This window comes from Schistocerca nitens, chromosome 2 (genome assembly GCF_023898315.1).
Source record: "Schistocerca nitens isolate TAMUIC-IGC-003100 chromosome 2, iqSchNite1.1, whole genome shotgun sequence".
NCBI lineage: Eukaryota > Metazoa > Arthropoda > Insecta > Orthoptera > Acrididae > Schistocerca > Schistocerca nitens.
In genome coordinates this window covers 331,963,445-331,976,350 of record NC_064615.1, presented here as the reverse complement: position 1 = coordinate 331,976,350, position 12,906 = coordinate 331,963,445, and the positions used below count along the sequence as shown (strand labels likewise).

Below are 12,906 nucleotides of genomic sequence, written 5' to 3'. Positions count from 1 at the left end.
CAACACATGTGGAGCTATTTACGCTGTCCTGAAGGATGAGTTAATGAATGCAAGTCAAGTAAATTAAGTCTGTCAAGTTACAGATAATACTCCTGCTTGGTCTTGGCGTTTCTTGATCACTAAGAAAGCCAAGCAGATCAAAATACCATAAAGTTGGCTGGTATACTTGATCTACTCCTACACCAGATCTTCTAGATTTCTGAACTTTGGATAACTCTTTTCGGTAAACAGTTCGCAACGATTTTTTTTTAATTACTGTTTCTCTGTTTGCCGAGGCGTCAACTGCCCGCAATTTTTCAATTAGATCATTGTAAGCTGCTGTCTTTTTGTCTCGGTCACTATATGCTTTACTTTTAACCTTCCACAAACGAGGGTGGTTTCTATATATTTCAATGAATTCACTTACAAACTCTCGAGAACACTGACGAGTATCAGCCATTTTAATGCCCTGTGCGCACAAATACAAACACTACACTGAGCAAACAGCTGTTTCGCCCCAGATTTGCGGCGATCTCCTGTCCACACGCTCCAGCTTGTCTGCGCAGATGTGGTTTGAACCCACAGATTTGAGAGGTTTCGCTCAAACCTCCAACTCCAACTTCCAGGTCTGCACACACCTCAGGTTGGTGCAAATCTTCTGTCCACACGCAACGATCTGTCTGCGCAGATGTGATCTGCGCAGACATTTGCGCAGACAGATCGTTGCGTGTGGACGGGCCTTAAGAAATGGTGGAAATGGTTGATCTGATTATTAAAGGAGACAAACGTTTCATGTTGATGCAACTTATGATTACATGACTATGAACTTGCAAGATTCCATAACGAGGATACAAAAAAAATCTCATCACGCTGCGAGAACACTTTCAACAATGAAGAAAATTATATTGCAGAAAAGTAGTGTGAGTACGTCTCTGAACAACAAACATTATTGTCATTAAGATGCAAGATATTTCAGTTTCCACGACGAACAGTAGGGACCTCACAGGTGTATCGAGCTAGGCGTGAAGCTCAAAGAAGGCAAAAGCAAACTAGCCCAAGCAAAACCGTGTCCATTGTGTGTACAGCGCTTGGGCATCCACACTAGCGCAACTGGGAGGGCCATCAACCACACACTATGCTGCAACTTGGCGCGTTATGGGCGTCACGATTTTGCAGTAGTGGCGAAGCACGAACTCGCGAGTTCAAAGGCTATTGCGCGCGTGTTCCATCACCATCACATGGCGTCCACCGTACGACAGACGAAGAAAGCTGGTGTTAGTTAATGCTCTGGACTTACTTATTTCTTTGCCTCGCGCGTGGGATGTCACCTGCCGCAGTATTCGTGTCTAGGTATTTCCCATTCATCTTACCTTATTGCTAAGAGTCGTCAGGCACATTTTCCTTGGTGTTCGGTAAATATTTGCACTTTTGTCTCTGCAATGTGTAGCTGGAGTCAGCTCAGAGAAATACAGCTCATCTTGTCTCTCATGGGACGCTTAGCGTCGACACAAAGCGTCGGTTTGTTACCGCGTTATCCGTAAATTAAAAAAAAAAAAAAAAAAAAAAGCCGAATTTTACGTGCCCATTCGATAGAGCGGTAACAAATTAGTCTCGTGCGATATTTGTGTCATCGATAATTATATCACAGGGACAGTAAAGTATGAATAATAGCCAGTGCTACAGCTGCAACTGAGAAGGCTGTTACTGCATGGAGATAGACAGCACAGGCAAGGCCAGTACTGTCGGTTCAAAATGGCTCTGAGCACTATGGGACTCAACTGCTGTGGTTATCAGTCCCCTAGAACTTAGAACTACTTAAACCTAACTAACCTAAGGACATCACACACATCCATGCCCGAGGCAGGATTCGAACCTGCGACCGTAGCAGTCCCACGGTTCCGGACTGCGCGCCTAGAACTGCGAGACCACCGCGGCCGGCGCCAGTACTGTCGCTTCTGGAGTAGAGTACTGGTTTTTCTTCGTATTTTACTGTCCCTATCGGTACATATCGGTAAAACGAATATCGCACTAGACCAATTTGGGACCGCGCTGTCGATGGGCAGACAAAATTCCCCTTTCAAAATCATTTCATTTGTAACGAGAAACAAAACGACGCTTTCCGTCGACGCTGGGCGTCGCAAGTAAGACGTCATGAGCGTCATTTCCTCGAGATGACTCCAGCTACACATTGCAAAGACGAAACTGCAAGTAACTGCCGATAAGGCCAGAAGAAATGCGCCTGACGACTATTAGGAGGGACACCCGATATATATACAGGGTGGTTGGAAATTCCCGTTACAGACTTCTAGGACTTGTAGGGGTGAGTGAGAGCATCGCATTTTGAATAGGAACCCATGTCCGGAAACGTCATCCTACGTTAGCGTCAAAGTTATAGGCGCGGGCGTCTGTAAATGTACGTATACACGGGTTGATTCCGTGATGATGTTACAGACTTTCTAGGATGATGTAGAACGATAAATGTATTAATATGAAGTAAGGATCCCTGTACCGGAAACGAACGAGTCAAAAGTTATAAACGAAAACCGTTCGGATACCTCTGACAGTTGAATACATGTACCGGTTCTTGTGTTGCGAAGAGTATAGGGCTGGTATCTTTCAGTGGTGGTAGTGTGGACAAAAACGAGAAAAAATGTCCAATAAACGTGGGCTCTAAATTGCATACCTGAGGAGCTATGACCATTCGTTGATCTTCGCTAGTGTGAAACACATCTCCTCTACTGAGCAAGTGTTCATAGCTGTTAAGGTACGCAATTTAGAGCGCACGTTTATTGGACATTTTTTCTCGTTTTTGTCTACGCTACCACCACTGAAAGATACCAGCCCTATACTCTTCGCAACACAAGAACCGGTACATGTATTCAACTGTCAGAGATATCCGAACGGTTTTCGTTTATAACTTTTGACTCGTTCGTTTCCGGTACAGGGATCCTTACTTCATATTAATACATTTATCGTTCTACATCATCCTAGAAAGTCTGTAACATCATCACAGAATCAACCCGTGTATACGTACATTTACAGACGCCTGCGCCTATAACTTTGACGCTCTGTAGTATCGTTGGATGACGTTTCCGGACATGGGTTCCTACTCAAAATACGATGTACTCACTCCCCTCTACATATTTCCGGTACCAAGTTTCGTACATTTGTTTCTTGACTTCCCGGAAGCATTAAATATACTTTCACACCAGCACTAGCAAAAAAAAAAAAAAAAAAAAAAAAAAAAAAAAAAAAAGTATGCTTGGAACATATTTGCGAATGGAGTGAAGGCTTTCTGCCAGACAAAACGCAGTACGCCCTTCGTAATGAAAAGATACCATCAAGCGAAAACAGTATGAAACGTACCTCAGGTGAGTGTGACATGGTCCGTTGCACTTCAATGTTTCTATACATATTATGAATACAAATCTGCTGCAGCGTTTCTCTATCCGTGTGGGAAGGCCAACCCCAGGAAATATTGTAGAATGGCTCTGAGCACTATGGGACTCAACTGCTGTGGGTATCAGTCCCCTAGAACTTAGAACTACTTAAACCTAACTAACCTAAGGACATCATACACATCCATGCCCGAGGCAGGATTCGAACCTGCGACCGTAGCAAATATTGTAGAGATTTTGATGCAGTTTTCACTACCAGACAGTCTGACTCACAAGGGAGGTTTGTGTATACAGTTTATTACCGTTGCGCCTCACAAGTTGTACAGTAGCAGATACTTAGTGTAACCCGTGCAAAGCTGCGGCGGATCGTTAGTATTATAGATGCAAATGGTCAAGCAGACAACGCTCTCTGTTTTCTGAAACTGTTCGCAGGCGACTTTGTTGTGTAAGGTGGCTTCCGTTAGTCAGAAAACTGACACGAAAAGCAGGAAGAGTCGAAGATGATCAGCGCATGCAGCAAAAACTGGAAGCCGACTGTTAATATAAATGAACGTAGTATATGGTGCGTAAGCAGAGGACATGATCTGATATCCTTCGACTACGCGACAGCTGATCTGTTACAAGTGGCAAATATCTTGGAGTATCTGTCGGGAATGATTTAAGGTCCAACGACAACATAAAAATGCCCACTGGGAAGGCAGATGCAATACTTAAGATTTACCAGAACCATCCTACGGCAAATTCACCCAAAAAGGAAGTCAATTACGAAATTCTCGTACAAATAGTCCTTGAATTTGTGCACTGATCAGAGAATGTTACGTAGTTGTATTTCCTGATAAGAGGAAGAGAAGATTCAAATAAAAGTTGTTCGCTTCATTGCTGGTATCTTTAATCAGTCCGAAAGCGTCACATAAGTGCTCTACAAATTCCATTCGATAACTCTACGCTATGGGTGTTCTATATGGTTGAAACTCTTACTCTAGTAATTTCAACATCCCACATTCGGAAGCAACAAACACATTACTTTCTCAGAGCTATTAGAGAAATTCGGAAGTTTACAGAATTGTGTTGACAATCGTTTCTTCCGTGTACCATCTGTGAATAGGACTGAAAGCGGGAAGCGACACCCGACGACAACCATCATTCGGTGCCTCTGTCGTGAGCGTTTTCACTTTGTGTGCTTTTCCGTGCGTTTTGAGGTAGACGATAAGGAGAAGATTACTCTAGGTCACACTGCAATATTAAGTGACAAAGATATGTAGGTGATTAGTGTAAAAGTAGTTTTATCGTTGCTATATTTGTGTGGCTTCATAACTGTCTGGTGACTCTTCGATAAACAAAAACCGTGCAGGTTCCATGTCTGGTCGGCTCTAGAGTTTCTTCCTTGTATACGTCTATTGCAACTCCTGTGAATGTGAAAATGCCAAGATGCCCAGTGTTTCTAATTCTCCTTTAAACTGCATGTTCCTGTATAAATAGTTTGGCGAGCAGTTGTTTACGTCAGGGGAGTAGAATTATGTCTGGTATTGCACTTTGCTGTTCAATTCGAACTATGAAGCCAATGAAATGTATTATTAACGCATGTCATTTCTGATATTTCAACCCCATGAAGTTCAGTCTTTCTCTTTAAAAATAGAATATTTGACGACTCTGTGTACCGCTCAGTGCTCATGGTATACTACCGCACCTCAGATTTTATTCTTGAAAGCTTCCAAATGTTATGTTTCTTCAATGAACTTCTCAGTATATTAGCCATTCAATAAAATTACTTATTGCTATCTTATGATCTATCTCCCTCACTCCGACTGTAAACAGCATATAGCTTCAAGATAGCTGATTCCGGGCGCTATTCCAACATGTGACACACCTGTCGCGTTTCTACAGTCATAGATTGTAAACCACTGTAAAGTGCGTGGCAGAGATTACTTATCAATGCAGTATAATATTAAGATTTTCTCTGTGGTGTCACCGCCAGACACCACACTTGCTAGGTGGTAGCTTTTAAATCGGCCGCGGTCCGGTAGTATACGTCGGACCCGCGTGTCGCCACTGTCAGTGATAGCAGACCGAGCGCCAACACACGGCAGGTCTAGAGAGGCGTCCTGGCACTCGCCCCAGTTGTACAGCCGACTTTGCAAGGAAAGGTTCACTGACAAATACGCTCTCATTTGCCGAGACGATAGTTAGCATAGCCTTCAGCTACATTTGCTACGACCTAGCAAGGCGCCGTATTCAATTGATATTGTGATTCTATTAATGTATCATCAAGAGCGATGTTCTACAAATGTGGATTAAAGTTAAGTATTCCAGAAGCTACGTACTTTTCTTTATAGCATTCATTACGTATCCTGTTTCAGACCTCACGCCAGCCTGCGTGAGTTTAAGCGCGTGCCTTTCGGCTTCCTCTCAGTGTGTCTAGGCTGTCTTGTCTAGACACAACATTCTCCTTCCCTGGAAACATCCTGCATTGGAAAAAAATGAGTGCATCTGAGCCCTGTAAGAACAGTAACTAATATTTTATTCATGATCCTACAGGAGCGGCGCGTAGGGAAATGCAGAATATTCCTGTAATGCTCAGTGAAAATCAGATCTCGAAATTTTTTATTTTGATCGTCTCCTCATTATTTTGCGTCTGCAAATTGAGAGTTATCAGCTCCTCAGTAATAATAATTGTTTCGTGGCTTAATAGCCGGGTGTAGGTCTATCAACTGGACGTAACTTCGCCGACTTGCGTATTCCTAGTCTACTCCAGTCATCCAACTGAGGAAAGGGGACCTACAGTTTAACATGGGATCTCGACTCCTCACATCGCACGTAGGTGAACGCTAGATTATAGGTACACTGAAAGTTTCCATGGTCTGACAGGGATTCGATCCCGCAACCTCTCAATGCCTAGGCACCCGCTTTACCACCAGACCAAAACTTTTTTCTATCTGTTTCTTCGTCGCTTTTCTTATGCAGTTCTGTACGGACGTCGCATGAAATCTCTCAGATTCGAGCGATGAAACTTTTACTCAGTTGTTTTTTTTTTTTTTTTCGTATCGACTGACCACCAGGCCCGAAGACTTCGCAAGTCAGACTGTACGTTTGTCCGTATTCGCACGAAACTGACTGTTACTCCTAAAAGATATGCGTTTGATATACTCCATCTGAATGCCTGGAATAAGGACCTAAAATCACATCAAGTCCAATCCAGAGTTTGCCTGTGTTCTACAAGCAATATCTTCTGTAGCAGTCGTCCAATGAACGGATGCGCATCACTCACTTCATGTAGCCTTCAAACTCTCGTGGTCCTCCTAATGGTTATTACAACACAGTTCGAATATTCCCAGTTTATCCTTTTTACTTCTTCTGAAGTGAATCAAATTATATTTCTCTGTTTTTAGTTGTAGCTGCCATTCTGTGAACCAGGATGATATCTTCTTCAGTATCCAGCTGTATATGATCAGACTATTTTCTTAGTAGAACATTACCTCGCGGCCAATCACGCCATATGCCAAATCTGTTACGTTAGTAACATAATACTCCAAGTTCACGGCCCCCTATAATCCGATAATTCGAAATAGTTCATTATTGACCATCCAACCAGGATAATCCGCAGTGCATTGGCTGTCAATATGTTATTATCTCCGGAGGAGTAACCCACAAAACTTTTCCTAAAATGGCGAGGGTGAGTTGTAGAATAGATAGTCTTTCGAAACTTAAGTAGTGAGCGCATCTGCTTACCTCTGTCTATGATTACCAGTATAAAGTATCGGAACAACGTCGCTGATAGTTAAGTTTCTATGATCGAAGCATTCGGAATCTTTGTAGGCAGTTAAAAAGAAGGTCGCGTTGTTCCAGAAAGATCTCCATGTTTGAGCACCAGGGGTGGACCTGTGTCCATCAACTGTCGATCAGATGCATCGAAGCTGTCAGTCAGAACCAATGGTGGCCTCTAAGCGAACCAGTTCGCTAAATGCCTTGTGCTTACTGACAAAGGCATCACTTTGTGGTACCCGCCAGAAGTAACGGAAGGAATCGACAAAACCCTTTTCGGGACGAAGGTCATTATGCGGAAACAGATGAAATATGAACGTATGTTGACTAATCAAAGGAGGACTTTGATTTCATCCTAGACTGCTGCCGACATTTACAGAGGTTTCTTAGAAGAACGTCATTAAGAAGCATTGTTACCGTTCTACAGTTCTGACACTTGTTTCCAAGGCAGTAAAGCCGTAGTTTAGACTTGAGGCGCACACAGAGCTCAGTGAGACACTGAGGAGCCAGACGATATGCTCTGAATGGAGTTTATGATCAGTGCTTGCCGTGCTGACAACAATGCTGGCACCATGACGGCTTTCGTTGCCGCACAGTTTTGGGTACAAACGATTTAAGTAAAACCGTGTTTGAGGTATTTTGGCGCTCTTAATCTTAGCACTGAACAAACTAACTCGCTTTCTGGCAGTAATTGAACAACATGACATACCAACATCCGTGTAGTGGTTTGGAAGAATATGATAAATGCATGACATTGCCAGTATGGAAGATACATTCTGACATTGTTAGCATAATTTCTTCTTGAATACTAACTCAAGAATTTTTTCCTTCATAGTTAGGAGTGTGTTTATAGGACTCGAGATGTTCATACCTAGTGAGGCGCTCTGAGAGGTGTAAAAATGTAGAGCATTCTTCCAGCGTGCAATATAAATACTGAGTAGCCCAGCTGAAGGAGACATACACGAATGACTAAGTGCTTAAATGGCCTATGTAATTTCAGACCCGTCTAACTAAAACAGGTAGAAATTAAACACGCGAGCTGCGTCAGCATGCTGAAATTCGATTCTCTACTGTCAGGTCTCCTTGTAGAAAACGAAATTTTGTAGCGCAATGCACGAAGTAACTCTAGCTTTCACGGTTGTAAATCCGCAATTTTCGCATCAAAGTTACAACTTGTTGTGACATGTTTTAACAGCTGGCCTACATCTACATCCGTACTCTGCAAACCACCGTGAAGTGCATAGCAGAGGGTATGTTCCATTATTGTTCCATTAACGCATGTGTGCAGGAAGAATGATTGTTTAAAAGCCTCTGTGCGTGCTGTAATTATTCTAATTTTGTTCTCACGATCCGTATGCGAGCGATAGTAGGGAATTGTAGTACATTCCTACAGTCATCATTTACAACTGATTCTTGAAATTTTGTTAGTAGATTGTCTCCAGATAGTTTCCATTTACCTGCAAGCATCTTCCAGTTCTTCCAACACCTCTGTGACACTCTCCTGTGGGTCAAACAACCTGTGACCATTCGTGCTGCACTTCTCAGTATATCTTCGATGTCCCCTGCTAGTGCTGTTTCGTACAGGTCCCACACGCTTGAGCAAAGTCCTAAAATGGATCGCACGAGTGATTTGTATGCCATCTCCTTTGTAGATATACTGCACTTCCTCAGTATTCTACCAATAAACCGAAGTCTACCACCTCTTTTACCCACGGCTGAGCTTATGTGATAATTCCATTTCACAGCGCTACGAAGCGTTATGCCCGGGTTGTCCGATTTCAACAGTGACTCTTTGGATACTATAGTCACAGGATATTACGTTTTTCGTTTTGTAAAGTGCACAGTTTTGCATTTCTGACCATTTAAAGCGAGTTGCCAATTTCTTTACCTCTTTGAAATATTATCATACTTATGCAGTTACTTTCAGACAGTACATCATTATCGCGAGGTCATTAAAATACAGCTTGAACAGCACGGGTCCCAATACATTTCCCTGGAGCACACCCAAAACTAAGTCTACATCCGATCACGACTCTCCATCCAAGATAACATGCTGTGTCCTTCCTACCAAAAACTCCTCACTCCAGTCACATACTTCGTCTGATACCCCATATGGTCGTAGCCTACGTTGATAATAGGCGTAGGTGTGGTACTGTGTCAAATGCTTTCCGGAAATCAAGAAATACCGTATCTACCTGATCGCCTTGATCGTAAGTTTTCAGTATGTCATGTGAGAATAGTGAGAGTTGGTTTTGACACGTTCGATGTTTTGTCGCACCACATGCTAGTTGGCACGTAGGGGGTCATTCTGGAAATGTTAACCAGGTGGCTAGAGATGATGCAGCAGTAACCTATAGTTCGCCTAATGGAGTGTTAATGAAATCGCCTAAGGACGACGCTCAGACAGAATGCCTGTTGGTTCCCAGCTTCGTATGGAGCCGGATAACAACTCTCATTTACTTACAATACTGTCGGAAAATGGTGGTGTGGTTCCTTCAACAGGTGCCGCGAGTGATTCCCTGTTCTGTCATTGCCCAACTGAGTTACATTTCCATATGTAAACAACGTTGATGAGACGTTTAGTATTCCTAAGAAAATACCTCCCCAATTGTAGACAAAGGATGTTGCCTGGCATCCCAGAAGACTCACGCATCGGCACACCATGGTGTGGACGTATTTAGTGCGGAGCAGTGCATGTGGTTCCCACAGACTTGACATTCGACCCAAATGGCTGCTATAATCGTCGGACCCGGTAAATTCATGCATCTAGAATATTCATGACATGTATATTCAGGGTCAATGACGTTTAATCACTGGTTCAGGGTTGAGGACAGTATAACGACGCAGATATTGCGTACGACTGGAACACTTTTATCAGAAGAACGCAGGTGTTGGGTGGAATTTGCGACCTGTCGTAAGAAGTTTGCCACCTATAGTAGGGAACGACCAGAGCCTCCGCGTGATAAGAGCTCGAGCGACGCGACCGTGACGACGTAAACAGAGGGCAGGCTACTGTGCAAGATGGCGGGCGGTAACATGGCGCCCGGCCGGTCCGGGCGCGGACTCACCTGCGGCGCGGCGTCGGCATGCAGGCGGGCCAAGGCGGCTCCAGGGGCACTCGCGGCACGGGGCGCTAGGCTAGGGGCACGGTCACTGGCTCACAGGCTGCGGCGCGCGCAGGGCACTACACTGTCCGTGCTGTGGCGTCGGCGGCGGCGCACCAACTGACCGCGTTCCGCGCGCCGCGCGGCTACCTGCGGCTGCCGAGCGCTCGGCAGGCGCCGGTGGCTCCGCCCTGCCGGCCGGCCGCCGACCACAGCGGCGTGGTGGGGGGACAGGGGCAGCCGCAGCAGCGGCGCTACGGGCCGCGCCGAAAACATCCGCCCACTCACACTCACTCCTCGCACGGTGCCCGTATCTGTATTTCTGTTTCGATAAATGCTTTTCTGTTGTCTAACAGCGTCACATTTTTTTGTAAAATCAAGCTTTCAGTGGCTGCCTCTGCTATCGTCATTGTCACATGCTCTTACTCATCGCGAATCACACCTGACGTGGCTGCCCACTCAGAAGCGACCTGCTACGTCTCATGGAACTTGTTCCTCATCGTGAGTTGCGATCACAGTGCTCTTCAGCTGCAGTTTTCGCCTGCGTCTGGCGCGCAAATCACATAGTTTCTTTACGAAAATGGACGCACGTTAAATTAGAACTTACCGTAATAGAGGCTAACTTCAGCCACTTTTTAAAGTTTCTTATGACTTTAAACGTGAGGCAATACTGACCTTACGACTTATCTTAGAAGAAAGATCAAGGAAAGGCAAACCTACGTTTCTAGCATTTGTAGACTTAGAGAAAGCTTTTGACAATGTTAACTGGAATACTCTCTTTCAAATTCTGAATTTGGCAGGGGTAAAATACAGGGAGCGAAAGGCTATTTACAATTTGTACAGAAACCAGATGGCAGTTATAAGAGTCGAGGGGCATGAAAGGGAAGCAGTGGTTGGGAAAGGAGTGAGACAGGGTTGTAGCCTCTCCCCGATGCTATTCAATCTGTATATTGAGCAAGCAGTAAAGGAAACAAAAGAAAAATTCGGAGTAGGCATTAAAATTCATGGAGAAGAAGTAAAAAACTTTGAGGTTTGCCGATGACACTGTAATTCTGTCAGCGACAGCAAAGGACTTGGAAGAGCAGTTGACCGGAATGGACAGTGTCTTGAAAGGAGGATATAAGATTAAGTCGGGTGATGCTGAGGGAATTAGATTAGGAAATGAGACACTTAAAATAGTAAAGGAGTTTTGCTATTTGGGGAGCATGATAACTGATGATGGTCGAAGTAGAGTGGATATAAAATGTAGACTGGCAATGGCAAGGAAAGCGTTTCTGAAGAAGAGAAATTTGTTAACATCGAGTATAGATTTAAGTGTCAGGAAGGTTTTCTGAAAGAATTTGTATGTATTGTAGCCATCTATGGAAGTGATGAAATATTGATGATAAATAGTTTAGACAAGAAGAGAATGGAAGTCTACGAAATGCTGAAGATTAGATGGGTAGATCACGTAACTAATGAGAAGTTACTGAATCGAATTGGGGAGAAGAAGAATTTGTGGCACAACTTGACAAGAAGAAGGGACCGGTTGGTAGGACATGTTCTGAGGCATCAAGGGATCACAAACTTAGCATTGGAGGGCAGCGTGGAGGGTAAAATCGTAGAGGGAGACCAAGAGATGAGTACACTAAGCAGATTCAGAAGGATGTAGGTTGCAGTAAGTACTGGGAGATGAAGAAACTTGCACAGGATAGAGTAGCATGGAGAGCTGCATCAAACCAGTCTCAGGACTGAAGACCACAAAACAACAACATGACTTTTAATGTGAAAATGGAAACTAAACTTTGTGATTCAATTAGAGACAGTTCTCCATTGAATATTATGCACAATCATGTGGAAACATAACTGTCAGGATGCATTTTGTTTGCTATATAATAACTATGGTCGTGGCCGAAGTTCCGCAGGAAATGGGGTAACTTGAGCCAGCAACGAAATATTACGAAAACACGAAGCTACACTCGTCTGTGTTAGCATCAGTCACTTAGAACGAACGCTTTAAGTTCTCAATATCTTCCTCTAATTGTCACGGCCTAAATGTTGAGTTAGTAAGTTAAACACAAAAATAATTTTATTACTCAGTCTATTGAAAAGTAAGTAGTAACAGCATCATAGCCTTTTTATCGTATGACTTTCAATTCACTAACTATAAACAATGCAACGTAAGAATTTTAATGTATTTACACTTCAATATGATATTTCAGATTAGGCCAAACTTTTACGTTCTTTAAAAGATATATCACGAAATGTAAGCATTTCGGAATATAAATTTCTAAACTAGAATAGTAATGGGAAAATTAACAAACCTCTGCAGAAAGGAAGCAAGAATGCCTGACTTTTTCTTATATGAATTTCTTTCATTTTGTCCTGGAGGGTTGTTCAACGTACAGCGTATATTTCGGTTGCCTGGCGTAACGATATTTTTCCTTCCGGAGTCTTTTCTAATGCATTTTGTTACACAACATTGTTGTTATTATACTAGGCTCGCTCTCCTACTTCTGTTACGCACTTTCGGCATGGCCGAAGTCTCCCGGAAACTTCACACTGACAATCTTAAAACTAACTCAGCCAAACACTGATTTTTCTTAAGTAAACTTTTTGTGTGTGTATATTAACAGATACTTACATAGCATTTCCGCGATAGAGGTAATGGTTTACAAAACCAGGTT

General features: G+C 43.4%; 1 protein-coding gene across 1 annotated transcript in view; it reads right to left on the bottom strand.

Annotated features, from left to right (window-relative positions):
- The window catches only part of LOC126235014 (protein bowel), a gene marked incomplete at its 3' end in the record, with an annotated part of 287,325 nt that extends 276,980 nt beyond the window's left edge, over nt 1-10,345 (bottom strand). Inside the window, exon 1 of the mRNA XM_049943749.1 lies at nt 10,205-10,345. The remainder of the gene's footprint in view (nt 1-10,204) is intronic.
- Between the last annotated feature and the right edge of the window lie 2,561 nt (nt 10,346-12,906).